A 16,681-nucleotide genomic window follows, 5' to 3' on the forward strand; every position below is an offset into this window, starting at 1 on the left:
CCTAGGCTAAATGTTCAGGCACTTTGGAGAGGTTGAAAAAACACTTGGATGGTCCCTGTATGGCCCAGACACAACCACAATGTTTGAATTACTACATTTGGACACTTTGTTGAGGTTGAAAGGACGCTTGAATGTACCCTGGATACCCCATAACACCACCACAATGTTTGAGTGAGATTGATATGGTAGAAATTGTGTTTTTATATTAAACAAATAGCATTTAGGGATTGCAAATATGTAATAGCACTGGAATGATCTAATTTACAGAAATATGCCACTTTGCTCGTTTGTAGTTGTTAGGTCTATGAATTACATTTTTTTAATGATATTGTTCACATGTTGCAGAAGCCATCTGATGTATTTCCAGCTCTAGTCATCAATAATTCACTCTTATAGCTTGTCAATATAATATTACTTTCACAATACAAAAACAAAAGAACGGTTATTTTGTGTGTGCTTGATCTTGTGTATTCTGAACTATGTAACTCCTATCTTCTGATAATTTCCTCATAATCTCCCAGATGTCGTCTTTCCAAATATACCAAGTTTTTGCATGTCAGAATCATGTAATTACACATAAATAGCAGTTACCTTTGGGTACGTCTATTTCAAATCAAATCCAGTTTTATGTGTCACATTGGCCGAATACAACAGCGAAATGTACCGGTGCAGAGTCAATGTGCAGGGGCACAGGCGGGAATCTTCATTTTGCCATTACATTTAAAAGGTTGTATTAAATCATGATGGTCTATAAATTTTGCATGTTTTTATTTGATTTTTTATTTATTTCACCTTTATTTTAACAGGTCGGCTAGTTGAGAACAAGTTCTCATTTGCAACTGCGACCTGGCCAAGATAAAGCATAGCAGTGTGAACAGACAACACAGAGTTACACATGGAATAAACAAAACATACAGTCAATAATACAGTAGAACAAAATAAAACAAAAAGTCTATATACAGTGAGTGCAAATGAGGTAAGATAAGGGAGTTTAAGGCAATAAATAGGCCATGGTGGCGAAGTAATTACAATATAGCAATTAAAAACGAATGGTAGATGTGCAGGAGATGAATGTGCAAGTAGAGATACTGGGGTGCAAAGGAGCAAGATAAATAAAGAAATACAGTATGGGAATGAGGGAGGTAGGTAGATAGATGGGCTGTTTACAGATGGACTATGTACAGGTGCAGTGATCTGTGAGGCTGTGACTTACTTAGAATTAAATACAAATTAAACGAAACATTACTTATTAGCGCCTTCTGGATTCATTTTTAGGAACATGAGTTTGGCCAATCTGTGGATTCAGGTTCATGTGAAGATGCCTGGAGAGCAGACCAGCGGCGAATATCCTCTCTGCACTTGCAGAGCCACTGGAGATGCTAAACACCCTTTTGGCCACTTGCCAGGTTGGGCAGAGATGCAAAGTTTTTATTTTATATATTTTTTATAGGTAGGTTTTTAGGCTAAATAACTCAATCAAAACAGAAAGCCCAGGCCTATTGGGTCAAAATCAATTATGGCCTATTGTATAGATATTATAACAAAAATGAACGAAACATTTAAGAGATAAGAGTTTTGGTTTATAAATACTTTGCTACAATGGCACACTTAGTTATCTACCCACCTCGTTCCTTTCTTTTAGCATGTAAGCATGTAAGTACAGCATCATGCTTTTGGGATACATGACTTTTCAGATTCCACAATGATTCTTTAGTTGTGGACATTACATCACTGCAGTCCCTCTCTTGGGCCTCATCTTTGTAAGTCACCTTGATTTAGCACCTGTGTGTTCTATCAGTTTCTTTATGAAAATATTTAGCGAAATCCATGACAGTAGCTAAAGTAAGGGGCTATAGCAGCACACAAGTAGACTACAAATCCATGCTGGGCCAGGCATGCCCTGAGTTAGTGAAGTGAGTGCTAATCAAGCGAAATTGGAGCGGTTGAGAAGGCCGACGCTCCAGTTTATCGAATCTCGCTCCACAATCCAGTCAATTTGGGCACGCTCCGCTCCGCTCACATACTCTGGTGGACAGGGATTTTTATAGAGAGAGCACCCCGAATTATCTGGGCTATTTGTGAAATAAAATTATAGTTGTGTTCTGCGACCCCCAGCACTTAATACTGTAGTGACCCGGACAGACAGCAGCTGTGTGTTATGTGTTATGCTGTTAGTTGGTTGTGTTGTACTTACCAGTACCCAGTTCTAGTGGGGTCTGACATGCCAATCAACCTGCTATCTGCCAATCACGGGAATGCCTGGAATGTTCTGATGCACCATCCTGGTGGTTGGTGGAGTGGCGCAGAGATGCAGATAGCCTTGGAGATGGCTTTGGAGAGGGAGCTCGTATGGGTTGGGGCTTCAGCTGGGGCTTCGGTGGGGTTGCAGGGAGACAGACTTTCCCCCAGCCCCTCTGTCACCTACGGCTGTGCGTTATATTCCCCCAGCTACCTCCATGACACATCCCTCCGTGAGCACCGGCCACAGCCCAGAGCCCAGCTAACCCAGATGGGAGAGGAGAGGACACTGTCTGCAGTGAGGGAGATATGGGGGAGGAACTGGGCTGGTCTTGACACCGAGCAGCAGGAAAGGTTGTGGCAGTTGCTGTTTGAATTCAGAGACAGCTTTGCGCTTAGTGAGGAAGAGGTGGGTCAGACTCATCTGGTGCAGCATGAGATCGAGACAGTTGATGCTTCAAGATGGGTCCCCGCCATATCCCGCTGGCCGTATCCCGCTGGCACGCCAGGAGGCGGCAGACAAGGCTGTGTTGGAGATGCAGCAGGCAGACTTAATCGAGCCATCAGACAGCCCCTGGGCGGCGCCAGTCGTCATGGTTCCTAAGAAGGGGGGGCAAGCTGAGTTTCGGCCTAAGAAGGGGGACAGGCGGCTGAATGAGATACTCATACCCCATACCACGTACCTTGACTTAGCACCTGTGTCTTCTATCAGTGAAAATATTTAGCAAAATCCATGACAGTAGCTAAAGCAAGGGGCTATAGCAGCACACAAGTATACAACTGCAGCTGGCTGATGACGTGCTCCAGAGGGTATGGAAGGAGTCAGCTACGGGAGAGGAGAGGTGGCAGGTAGTGGTCCCAAAAGCACTGCGGGAGGCTGTGCTCCAGAGCACTCATGGGAGGATGGGGGGTGGACACTATGGGATCACAAAAACACTCCGCCACCTCCATCTGGGCTTTTACTGGGGGCAGTACAAGAGGGATGTGGAGTACTTTTGCTACCGCTGTGACAACTGCCCAGTGGGAAAGGGCCCTCCAGGCCGCTCTCATGCTCAGCTCCAACAGTTCCCGGTTGGGGCTCCCATGGAGAGGGTGGAAGTGGATGTAGTTGGGCCGTTCCCCACCACAGACAGTTGAAACCGCTGGGTGCTCCCGGCCATGGACTATTTCACAAAATGGCAGAGGCCTATGCTCTGCCTGACCAGGAGGCAGAGACCATCGTCTACGCCCTGACAGCGGGGATGTTCAGCAGGTTTGGAGCTGTGGAGTCCATCCACAGCGACCAAGGCAGAAAATTCAGTCAAGTGAGTCACGTGTGTTCACCACCATGTTGTGAGAGGCTGGGTATGCACAAGACCCGCACTGCTTCTCTCCATTCTCAATTTGATGGCCTTGTGGAGCGCTTCAACAAAATGCTTGGACAGCAGCTGGCCATCGTCTCTGCCAAACACCAGCGTGACTGGGACAAGCACCCGCCTATGGTGCTCATGGCATGCCGCTCCTCTGTCCAAGACTCTACCTCCTGCATGCCTGCCCTCCTCATGCTGTGGAGAGAGATCCGCACCCCTGCGGAGATAGCCCTCCCGTTCCCCCGGGACCGGAATATGCCCAGAGACTCCAGGACCGCCTGGAAACAGCCCACAACTTCGCCAGAGAGCAACTGGTGAATGTAGGTGTGAGGCAGAAAAGGAACTATGACGTGCACACCCGGGGAAGGCACTTTGTGGCTGGGGAGCTGGTCTGGGTCTACAGCCCCCTGAGAAAGAAAGACAGATGCCCCAAGTTGGGCAGCCACTGGGTGGGGCCCTGCAGCGTCCTGGAGAGGGTAGGGGAGGGAGTACTTCTCAAGGTTCCCCTAATCTCGGGGGAATGGAACTGTCGGCTGGGTAGTGATACACAGTGGTGAGAACTATGGAGAAGGATAAAACTCACCTACTGTATGTATGTATGTATGTAAGTAGGATATCTACTGTTTGTGTGTATGTATGTGTGTAGGATATCTACTGTTTGTGTGGAAGTATGTGCGTAGCTATAAAATAGATGTCTTTGTATAATGGACTTCAGAACGTTCTCATGAATAAAGTCTATTATCTTTTTGCATAAGCTGAGTCTTTGACTAATTATTCTTAAACCCATGGTCATACAGATCTCGAGGATTGGTCAGAGCAATTGATTGTCAGTTATTATCATTGGGATTGAAAATTCTAGTGACATGCCTATATTACTGTTTCCCCAACTTCTCCTTGAGGACCCCCAGTCAATTTGATCTATTCAATTCTAGCAAACCTGATTAAACAAAAAAAGGGCTTGATTAGTTGATCATTCGATTCAGGTGGACTACTGCAGTAGATCAAATGGGCCTAAACGGCTGAGCAGTTTGGGTAACTCTAGCCTAAAAGCACACCTACCACAACTACCCCATTCATAGACGCTAACTACCTTTAGCACCTATTGACGAAGCTATATTCTTCCCGGGGGACTTTTGATAAAAGTCAGACACTCGTTCAGAACATGACAAAACGTATCGCTTGTGGTACTTTCATATCAGCAAGAAATAATTTTCAAAAAACAAAAGGTTAAATTACTACACGCCTTTATAAGGTTAGGGTTGGTGTTCCCACACTGCCATATCTCCATTACATTTATTGTTGACGGAAGACTGTTAGGTTTCTAGCAGGCTCCGAACACCTGTGTATAATCGTAACTGGGGAGGAAGTGTAGTGGAGGCTCACACAGTGTATGGATCTGTGCAAAACTGCTACAGTAAATGTGTGTTTTTTATTTGAAAGATTCTTTCTCGCTTATATGAAAAGATAAGGGTCATATCATCATATGTGTCACGAATATTACCGACGGTGGCTCCCCTTCTGGTTCAGGTGGCGCTCGGCGGTCGCCGTCGCCGGTCTACGAGCTGCCACCGATCCTTTGTTCTGTGTTCATTTGGTTTTGTCTAATTGGTTTCACCTGTTCCTTGTTTGGTTGTTAGGGTGGGGTTATTTAAGTTCGTTTAGCCCGCTTCTGTTTGTGCGGGCTTGTTCATTCTGTATGTGTTAGAGTGGTTAGTGTTTTCATTGGGTTTTCTCGCAGTCCTTATATTTCACGTTAGGGTACATTTTTGTTTTGTAGTTATACCAGGTTTGGTATACTATTTTGTTCCTGTGATTATTTTGGACATTAAAGCGTGTTTTTTCCCGCATCCTTTGCTCTCTGCGCATGACTCCACACCTATTCACTCATTGAGCGTTACAATATGTTATGAAAAACGTTTCGCAAGCAATAATTATTGACGTTTCTAAACGGAAAAACACAGTGTCGGAATTGTAGTTCACACGCAGCAAACCACGATTGCTAACCGGCAAAAACCCTATAGAGAAGAAGGGGTTTTCAAGAGCAAACCCACAACTAGCCATCTACCTTCATAACCACATTGTTAGCTTACGGTATTGTAGCTCTCCTGGGTTGTTGTGAGTTGGGGTCTTCCACTCTTTATGGCCAATCATGCATGTTTTTTTGTCAAAATATTCACATTTTCAAGAAAACAGTTTAGTTCACACCACGGTCACCAATAAAACACCACCATGAGGGGTTTATGCAGAGCTGCATTACTAAGCTGTTAACCCATTAACCTGCTTCCCTTTTCAGTGTTACCATACAGAGTTATATTGGACTAGAATATTTGAGAGACAAATAATGCTAATGTGTGTAGGCTATGTGAATTACTTCATTTAGCATGAAACAATGAGGGAAAAATAGCCAAACATTCCTCATTCTGGGGATATATTTGTGTTGAGACATTAGAGGCATGTAGCATGCTCTAGTCTCAATGAAGCAGGTCAGAGAACAATGTTGTGATTTCTTTGGTGTAGCAAGTCTTGTATATCAGGGAAGTTTATTATGGTAGATTATGTACCATTTCTCTGGCTTGTCCTTGTACTATCCTCGTCTTTCATGCAGGAAATGTTCTGGTATCATAGTCTAGGCCAGTGGTTCCCAAACTTTTTATAGTCCCGTACCCCTTCAAACATTCAACCTCCAGCTGCGTAACCCCTCTAGCACCAGGGTCAGCGCACTCTCAAACTTTGTTTTTTTGCCTTCTTTGTAAGCCTGCCACACACACACTATACGATACATTTATTAAACATAAGAATGAGTGTGAGTTGTCACAACCCGGCTCGTGGGAAGTGACAAAGAGCTCTTATAGGACCAGGACACAAATAATACTATAATAATAATCAATAATTTTGCTCTTTATTTAGCCATCTTACATATATATCTTTACTTGTTCGTCGAAAATTGTGAATAACTTACCACAGGTTAATGAGAAGGGTGTGCTTGAAAGGATGCACATGACTCTGCAATGTTGGGTTGTATTGGAGAGAGTCTGAGTCTTAAATCATTTCCCAAACACAGTATGTGTCTGTATTTCGTTTTCATACTAGTGAGGGCAGAGAATCCACTCTCACATAGGTACGTGGTTGCAAATGGCATCAGTGTCTTAACAGTGCGATTCGCCAAGGCAGGATAATCTGAGCTCAGCCCATTCCAGAAATCTGGCAGAGGATTCTGATTCAATTCAATTTTCACAGAACCGCTTATTGCAATTTCGATGAGGATCTCTTGTTCAGATATCGATAAGTGGACTGGAGGTAGGGCATGAAAGGGATAACGAATCCAATTGTTTGTGTCACCTGTTTCTGGAAAGTACCTGCGTAATTGTGCACCCAACTCACTCAGGTGCTTCGCTATATCACTTTTGACATTGTTCGTAAGCTTGAGTTCATTTACACACAAAAAATCTAACAATGATGGAAAGACCTGTGTGTTGTGCTAATGCAGAGAGAGAAGAGCTCCAACTTCTTAATCATGGCCTCAATTTTGTCCCTGTAATCCTAGATTCAGATCATTCAGGTGAGAAAAAAACATCACCCAGATAGGCCAGTCGTGTGAGAAACTCGTCATCATGCAAGCGGTCAGACAAGTGAAAATGATGGTCAGTAAAGAAAACTTTAAGCTCGTTTCTCAATTTTAAAAAAAACGTGTCAATACTTTTCCCCTTGTAAACCAGCGCACTTCTGTATGTTGTAAAGTGTTACATAGTCGCTGCCCGCATTGTTGCATAGTGCAGAAAATACACGAGAGTTGAGGGGTCTTGCTTTAACAAAATTAACCATTTTCACTGTAGTGTCCAAAACGTCTTTCAAGCTGTCAGGCATTCCCTTGGCAGCAAGAGCCTCTCGGTGGATGTTGCAGTGTACCCAAGTGGCATCGGGAGGAACTGCTTGCACACGTGTTACCACTCCACTATGTCTCGCTGTCACGGCTTTTGCACCTTCAGTACAGACATATTGACCACCAAAGTCAATTTGATGTCACAAAGCTGTCCAGTGCTTTAAAAATATCCTCTCCTGTTGTCCTGGTTTCCAGTGGTTTGCAGAAGAGGATGTCTTCCTTAATTGACCCCCCATAAACGTAACGGACATATACCAGGAGCTGTGCCAGGCCCGCCACATCTGTTGACTCATCCAGCTGTAATGCATAGAATTCACTGGCTTGTATGCAAAGCAGTAATTGTTTTAAAACATCTCCTGACATGTCATTGATGAGTCGTGAAACAGTGTTGTTTGATGAAGACATTGTCTGTATAGTTTTTTTGCCCTTTTCCCACAGCATTGTTCCAGCCACATCTGCGGCAGCAGGAAGAATGAAGTCCTCCAGAATAGTATGGGGCTTGCCTGTCTTAGCCACTCGGTATCTCACCATATAAGACGCTTCTAGCCCCTTCTTAATTAATGGTATCTTTTGCTTTTATACATGTCTTACTACTCGAAAGTCATATTAATTCTCGCTCAAAAAACTCCTGTGGCTTACTTTTCAAATTGGCATGTTTTGTTTCCAAATGTCTGCGCAAGAGTGAAAGTTTCATTGAGTTGTGAGATAGTTCTTTTGCACATATAACACACTGTGGCCGAGGACAGGCACTACTCCCAATATAAGTGAACCTTAAATCAATGTAGTTCTTATCTGTGCCTCGTCGATGGCCCAATGTCCCTGTCTGTTGTTCGGTGCTTTCCTGGGTAAGGGGGCAATAGCTCTTCGGCTGCATCATATTCACAACTGTCAGTGTCCATGTTAGCTGGGCTAATAACAAATGTAGAATTACTGATGCTAGCATTGGATGTGCTCGTGGAAGCAGAGCAACTTGTGTCGTCGACAGGTGCAAGTGTAGTACTGCTGGTAGTAGCAGTACTACCCGTAAAGCTGGTATGTGTCTCTATGGACGCGGGCCTTACTTTTTCTTAACCATTTATCAATTTTCGAGTAAACGGAATGAGCAGAAACTACGTTTGGCTACATATGGACTGTTAGTGGAATTCCCGCAACAAAATAATGGTTAATGTGATTGGATGTTAATTACTTGACTAGGCTACCTGTATTTGATATTGTGTTAATATTTCGCTGAAAACTAGATGGTTTAATTTTATTTTTGGCAGTGCTACTGTCATGGCTGTTGAAGGAACTGGACCAAGGTGCAGCGTGTTGAGCGTACATTTTCTCTCTATTAACTCAAAATGACGCCGACAAAACTATAAACAAAACCGTGACGCTTCAGGCTATGTGCCATCAAACAACGTTAACTTCCCACAAACACAGGTGGGAAAAAGGGTGCCTAAGTATGGTTCCCAATCAGAGACAACGATAGACAGCTGTCCCTGATTGAGAACCATACCCGGCCAAAACATAGAAATAGAAAATCATAGAAGCACAAAACATAGAATACCCACCTCAACTCACGCCCTGACCAAACCAAAATAGAGACATAAAAAGGATCTCTAAGGTCAGGGCGTGACAGCTACTCAGGCGAGAGAAAAAAACTCACCCAAATGTATAGCCCCATTGGAAAATATAAATGGACTGTTTGAAAATGTGAAGACATTTAAAAAAAAAAGAGATATATATTTTTTTGTTTAAATGTGAATTACGTTTTTATTTGGCGTACCCCCGATGGCATCGTGCGTACCCCCAGTTTGGGAATACCTGGTCTAGGCTATAGATTTTATTTTTGGTCTTCAATGTTTTTTAAAACGTCTGTCATGGTAGGGTTTTTGCTTTTGTTTCACTTTAAAATTCACTCTTTGATATGCCTTGAGATTATGTACTTGATTTATCAGGACTTTATCAAAGCAATCCAATGTCTCCATTTTAGGTGTTCGGAACTTGTACATTGTGAAAATTAAGAAGTGTACAGAGCACTTTGTGCATTGTTAAATGAAAGAACTGTACAAAGTGAAGAAGTGTACTAAGTGCTCACCAACAAGTGTTTGTGCTAGAAAATACTAGTAGGCACTCTGCTAACAAACCTAACTGTAGCATTGTAAATCTTAAACCCTGAAAGTCTGTGTGGTGTTTAGCAGGTGTCCTCCATGAAACCTGTAGAGATTAAGGCCCAATGCTCAGGCACTCGCATGGACCCCAAGATCTCCTCCGGGGAACCCCCCCCATATTGTGGCTAGGCAGGATATTGTGGCTAGGCAGAGTTGTACCTTGTGTCGTCCTGCTCTCAATTTTCCTTCTTAGGGAGTAAGAATCCTCAAATTACCCTCAAAATGGCAGAAATCCAAACCAACCATCTTGGCAGAGTAAACGCATCTTCTTAAGTTGTCATGGTTTTGAACTGTGTTCGTATGTTTGTCTATTCATATTCTGTATGTCTACCTGTGTATTCTGTATGTCGCTTTCTGTTTATATATTTTTGGTCTATGTATTCTGTATGTCCCTCAATGCCTATCTGCCTGTGTATTTTCATGAGTCCTTGTTTTTCACCAGATTGTGAGCACCCAGAACAAGGAGCTGGTCCTGCGGTTCACCACCTTGTTCCCCGGGGTCGAGTACATTGCCCGCGCCGGCTGGACAAGACGGCAAATAGTTCGAACAGACACAACTAACCAAACCTATCTATGCCATGGAACGGATTGTATCTGTAATGTAAAGGTGTAATTATTCCTACATATAAACCACTGAGTAAAGTGCTTGTAAAGATTAAAAAGGCGCCAAGCCTTGTGGTTTCATCTGCTAGATTTTTGTTTATTTATTGTAGCTTTATTTAAACATGTGAGTTATTAAGGAATGCATATTTACAATGATAGCCTGATCATGTGACTTAGGCCAGCACCACCTGGAGTTCCATTCCATCCCACACTCACCAGCAATCTGGACTAGTCCTCACACAATTGTGCTACCCGCAGGGCTGAAATGGCAAGTTACCCACTCCTGGTGGGCGACAGTTGTCTTGAGGTCTGTGCCAAGGCAAATGACACCGCAACCAGAAACCAACAGCCAATCAAGCTCCTCTCCTCTACATGTTTTATTCCATCATGTGTGGGTCGGTTATCTGTTGAACCGCACCCATTTCTTCTCTCCAGAAGGGTAGCCTATGTCACGGAGCATGATCAATAAGCTAAGTCGACTTACTTTGATTTTAAAACATTTATTAAAAGTAGCTCTTTCAATTTCAAGACAATCTTTCTCTACGAACTAGGAAATATGGAATTGTTTGAGGATATTTAGAAACGTTAGCCAGCTAATTATTTGATACGGACTTGTAACATATCTCATTGCTCCTCTGTCCAGTGCATGGGCAGTGCTGCTGTACAGGAGTCAGCAGAGGCTCCAGCTGCCCCCGGGTCTGTTCATCCCTGTAACTCAGGACCAGGCCCAGAGGGAGGAGAGTGTGGAGGCTGTGCTTGAGGGGGTCCACCCCTTCATCATCTGTGAGGAGATCACTGACATCTGGATCAATGTGAGTTAAAGTAACTCCGGCTTTGGCTCCAAGGCCTAGATTCTGACTTGAGATCTGAGCATGGAACTCAGTATGTAAAATAAATCATCCTGACTGCTTCCAGTGCCCTGATTAGCACAAAGTTGGAGTTACTTGCCTGTATCGGAAATGGCTGTTACTTGTAGTTTTTTGTTGGTTAGTTTGTTGTCATATGAATGTTAAGTTACCTACCTCTCTTCCAGTTATACGTGCTGAAATGAAACGCTTTTGTTGTCTTGAACTTTGAAACCAACGAAGGCTCTTTCTTTAAGGGCTCATATTATGTCGGTTCTTTCTTTGTTTCAGGTCTATGACATCTTTTATCTTTTTGTTCAAACAAGCTATGAGGAGATCACCTTCCTCAGGGCGAATGAGTCCAAAACTGGCTTCTGCCATTTGTACAAGGTCACCACACTGTTACAACAGGGCTGTGACCAGTGGGCCAGAGACTACAATCAGCCAACAGGCAGGAGAACACACTGTTGTTATATTTTCTTTCTGGATTCTATTTCTGGTTTAATGGTAAAGATGTGAATAAGGATGCACCTTCCAAAATCTTTTTTTTGATAATGGGTAGGTCAACTCATTTAATCTACTCGTTGTTCCCTGCAGATTACTTTAAGTGCCCGATTTAAGGAGGTGGTTACGTTCACATTTCTACCGGCTTTTCACCCTCACCACAAAAACATGAATGTATCAATGCACAAGATGTTAACATGAATAAGCACACACTTACCTCACAAATTGAGACATCAGAATGCCGCTGCAAATTCAATGTTGCTTCTTCATCGTTTTTTGAATGAGCCACTCCAAGGGCAGCAACATATATAACATCAACAGTATCTGCTGTCGCTATAGTGCCCTAAGGGCAAACAAGATCAATAGTATATGCCCTTACTATACTGACTTCCTAAGAACAACAACATAAATACTATCTGCCCCTTCTGCTCTAGTAACTGCCCCAAGAGCAGCACCATGAACAGTGATATGCATTTGACATCATATTGATGTTGTTTTCTTCTCAGGGTGCCAAGGAGATTACATTCTACCAGAGACTTTTAATTTCTCAGGGAAGTCAAGGTTCCCGCTATACGGCATGTTGCGTAAACCACACAACTTGGTATCTGGTAGAGAGCACCACACCATCCCATTTGTGTGTTGAGGGTTTGTTCCCCAGGTTTGTTCAATTAAAATCTTATTGTTCTGTATCCGGTAATGTAGTCTGTTTGTAAGAGTTGGGATTTTATATATCTTATTTTATTATTGAACCTTTATTTAACTAGGCAAGCCAGTTAAGAACAAATTGTTATTTACAATGACGGCCTACCCCGGCCAAACCCTAACTCGGACGACGCTGGGACAATTGTGCGTCGCCCTATGGGACTCCCAATCACTGCCGGTTGTGATACAGCCTGCACAACCTGGAATCGAGTATAGAACAAGAAGGTCGGCACAACGTTAAAGCTCCCAGTTCACCGCTTTATTGACAACGTTTCCATCCGAAACGGATCTTCGTCGGGTCAAACACACCGAGTGTTCACATCCCAAAATAAAGACATTTCACCTCACATGACCATTGCGTACATGACACATGGTGGGCGCAACAAACGTTTGTGTATCTCTAATAATTAAATAACAATGAGATGGGTGCATGTAATGGTTCAAGGAAATAATATGTATTTACAAAATGACCAATTGGGTAACATGGACGGCAAGACAAATCAAAGTAAATCAAGACAGGGTCTATAGTCGTGTCGCCTCTAGCACTGAGATGCATTGCCTTAGACCGCTGCGCCACTCGGCAAGCCCAAAATGTATAAAAATAAAGATCATGTTAAAGGTTTTCTTATGTATGTTTTTAATGTTGAGCGGGTGTTTTTGTTTGTGCTCCAGGTGCAGTTAGTAAATAACTCGCACAAAGGAGTGAAGTACTTGAGGCTGAACACGCTAGCGTCACTAGGCTACTCCGTCGTTGTCATCGATGGAAGAGGGCTCAAGTTCGAGGCTCTGAAAAACAAAACGGTAGCACAGTTTTACATCTCTACTGACATCATTGTTGTAGGTATTGACAAAATATGTGATTTGTCTATTGCCAGTTTATCCATCTGTATTAGCAGGGTTGTGTTCAGGAAGGCACAATGTGGCCACATCAAAAAGGACGTTCTTATTGGACAAGCCCAGATATTACGTTCCCATTTCACTGTATTTCAACAAAGTTTTCTCATATTTCGTGCCCTCTGAACAAGACCCAGTCCATGCGAGTCTTAACATTCCTTTCCCACTTTCTGTGGGTCTCAGGGCCAGGTGGAGGGGCTGCAGTACTTGGCCGACAAGTACAAGTTTGTTGACCTAAGTCGCGTGGCTATCCACGGCTGGTCCGACGGCGGCTTCCTCTCCCTCATGGGCCTTGTCTACAGAACCAACATCTTCAAGGTGAGGTGAAAGTTCAAAGTCTCCACTGAAGAACTTTAGGGGACTATTCTTTGGACTAGGTCACAATTTCACATCACATGCATTCTGTGTAAAAAATAAGAATATTGTGATGGCAGGCTGTGCAGTTCTATAACCTCGTACCATGAAAGGGTAGTAAAGTGGCCCAGCCCTGGTAAAATCAACAAGCCCAAAATATTGACTCTAAAACTGAATTTAACACTACAAGGTCTTGACTGGTTGTAGCTATGATTACTCCTCACTCTTAACCAGTTAACGTTGTAGACTCACAATCTCAAGTGAATTAAGCCTGCTTGACTTGAGCTGTCCTCCAGGTGGCCATAGAGGGCGCCCCTGTGACTGTGTGGATGGCTTATGACGCGGGTTACACAGAGCGCTACATAGACCTGCCTGAGAACAACCTGCAGGGCTGCGAGACCGGCTCAGTCGACCATGCCCATAGACAATCTGCCCAGCGAGTGAGTCATCACGTTTCATGACAATTGACTGTCGATCTCAGGGTGCTTAACAGGCAGTAAGTAAAAGCAGCAGTAAGCACTCTCTAAAGTGCAGCTGTGCAGCACTGTCCTGCAGCACTGTTCATCCCTTGTGTTGGTATAGTTCTGATGGGATAGACTTGCTTTGAATGCATTTCAATTAGCTTAGTCCTAGATTTGTTTGTGCTGTAGAGCCCACTCTTATGACAATAACCATAGGAGTTGGCTATACTGCATTAACAGATCAAGGATCAGGCTAATTTTCGATTCGAGTGGAAATACTTTTTCTTTAATATTTTGTTTTCCTACCCAGGCCTAACCGGTTACTTATTGTGCACTTTTCCCACACCAACTTCCTGGGTTCTCAACAGATCAGCTGGGAAGCCTTATCTGCTACAGGTAGGAGGTTATTGGGTTTAGTTGTTCACATGTACAAGCCCATGTACGATGGGACACAACACACATTATAGTGTTTATTTGCGTGTGAGGCTTGCCTTCAGGGTAGAAAATGAAGAGCGATTGATAAGAGAATTGAGTATGTGCGGTGGAACCGTTTCCCAGGCTTTAGCTGAAATGTTGGCGAAAACAAACACACTATGAAGAAGAAACAAGTATGACTCATTTATTTTTCAAAGGAATCTTTTCATAGCATATAAACATCATCTTTGAAATGAGGAAGGTCGATGCATCCTTGCCGGGGCTTTCTCTTTCCTCCATATCTGATCCTTTGTCTCTATCTCTTCAGATCTACCCCGACGAGAGACACAGCATCCGCTGCCCAAAGTCTGGAGAGCACTATGAGATTATGCTGCTGCACTTCCTCCAGCAGTACCTCTGATGAGGGCTGCAGTTGAACGGAAAGAGCCCACCTCTCCTCCCCTCATTGCCCAATGTCACCCTTCTCCTACCACATACACACACTTTGTGCCCCCCCAGGCCGAGAGCAGAAATGTGTCACCTATCAGTTTTTAACTGGACAATAACTGTAAAGAAGGAGAAGAGTGAAAAAAAAGAACAAGCGGAGCATTTTGAGAAACAGGCTTTCAGCATCTAGGAGTCTATAACATTTTCCGTCAAGATAGAACTGCCAAAGGGGGAGGAGTTGCAGTCTACTGCAGAGATAGCCTGCAAAGTAATGTAATACTTTCCAGGTCCATACCCAAACAGTTCGAATTACTCATTTTAAAAATGACTCTCTCCAGAAATAAGTCTCTCACTGTTGCCGCCTGCTACCGACCCCCCTCAGCGCCCAGCTGTGCCCTGGACACCATTTGTGAATTGATCGCCCCCCCATCTAACTTCAGAGTTTGTTCTGTTAGGTGACCTAAACTGGGATATGCTTAACACCCCGGCAGTCCTACAATCTAAGCTAGATGCCCTCAATCTCACACAAATCATCAAGGAACCCACCAGGTAAACCCTAAATCTGTAAACAAGGGCACCCTCATAGACGTCATCCTGACCAACTGGCCCTCCAAATACACCTCCGCTGTCTCCAACCAGGATCTCAGCGATCACTGCCTCATTGCCTGTATCTGCTACGGATCCGCAGTCAAACGACCACCCCTCATCACTGTCAAAGGCTCCCTAAAACACTTCTGTGAGCAAGCCTTTCTAATCGACCTGGCCCGGGTATCCTGGAAGGACATTGACCTCATCCCGTCAGTTGAGGATGCCTGGTCATTATTTAAAAGTAACTTCCTCACCATTTTAGATAAGCATGCTCCGTTCAAAAAATGCAGAACTAAGAACAGATATAGCCCTTGGTTCACTCCAGACCTGACTGCCCTCGACCAGCACACAAACATCCTGTGGCGGACTGCAATAGCATCGAATAGTCCCCGCGATATGCAACTGTTCAGGGAAGTCAGGAACCAATACACACAGTCAGTCAGGAAAGCTAAGGCCAGCTTCTTCAGGCAGAAATTTGCATCCTGTAGCTCCAACTCCAAAAAGTTCTGGGACACTGTGAAGTCCATGGAGAACAAGAGCACCTCCTCCCAGCTGCCCACTGCACTGAGGCTAGGTAACATGGGTAGGCTATCGGTAAATAGCCTACCCAATTTTACCTACCTCATCCCCATACTGTTTTTATTTATTTACTTTTCTGCTCTCTTGCACACCAATATCTCTACCTGTACATGACTATCTAATCATTTATCACTCCAGTGTTAATCTGCAAAATTGTAATTATTCGCCTACCTCCTCATGCCTTTTGCACACAATGTATATATACTCTCTTTTTTTTCTACTGTGTTATTGACTTGTTAATTGTTTACTCCATGTGTAACTCTGTGTTGTCTGTTCACACTGCTGTGCTTTATCTTGGCCAGGTCGCAGTTGCAAATGAGAACTTGTTCTCAACTAGCCTACCTGGTTAAATAAAGGTGAAAAAAAGAAAAAGAAAAAACATTTTTTTGTGTGTTTTATTTGGGATGTTTGTGCCACACCCTGTTAGCAAAACTCCACCCCATGAACTCTCACTACCAAATCTCCACCCCATGAACTCTCACTACCAAATCTCCACCCCAGGAACTCTCACTACCAAAACTCCTCCTCAGGAATTCTCAATACTAAATGTGTCTTTGTTTCTTCTCCCGTCAGTGGCTTAAGACTGCACCTGGTGATGACACACAAGCATTGCTAACACATACACGTATGCACTTATCCCCATTTTTGTTCTTCTTGTTTTTCTGGTTTG

General features: G+C 43.7%; 1 pseudogene; it reads left to right on the forward strand.

Moving 5' to 3' along the window:
* The first annotated feature begins 3,479 nt into the window (after nt 1-3,479).
* LOC135511449 (dipeptidyl peptidase 9-like) lies at nt 3,480-16,392 on the forward strand (annotated as a pseudogene).
* The last annotated feature ends 289 nt before the right edge of the window (nt 16,393-16,681 follow it).

The sequence above is a fragment of the Oncorhynchus masou genome, chromosome 24, assembly GCF_036934945.1.
Source record: "Oncorhynchus masou masou isolate Uvic2021 chromosome 24, UVic_Omas_1.1, whole genome shotgun sequence".
Taxonomy (NCBI): domain Eukaryota; kingdom Metazoa; phylum Chordata; class Actinopteri; order Salmoniformes; family Salmonidae; genus Oncorhynchus; species Oncorhynchus masou.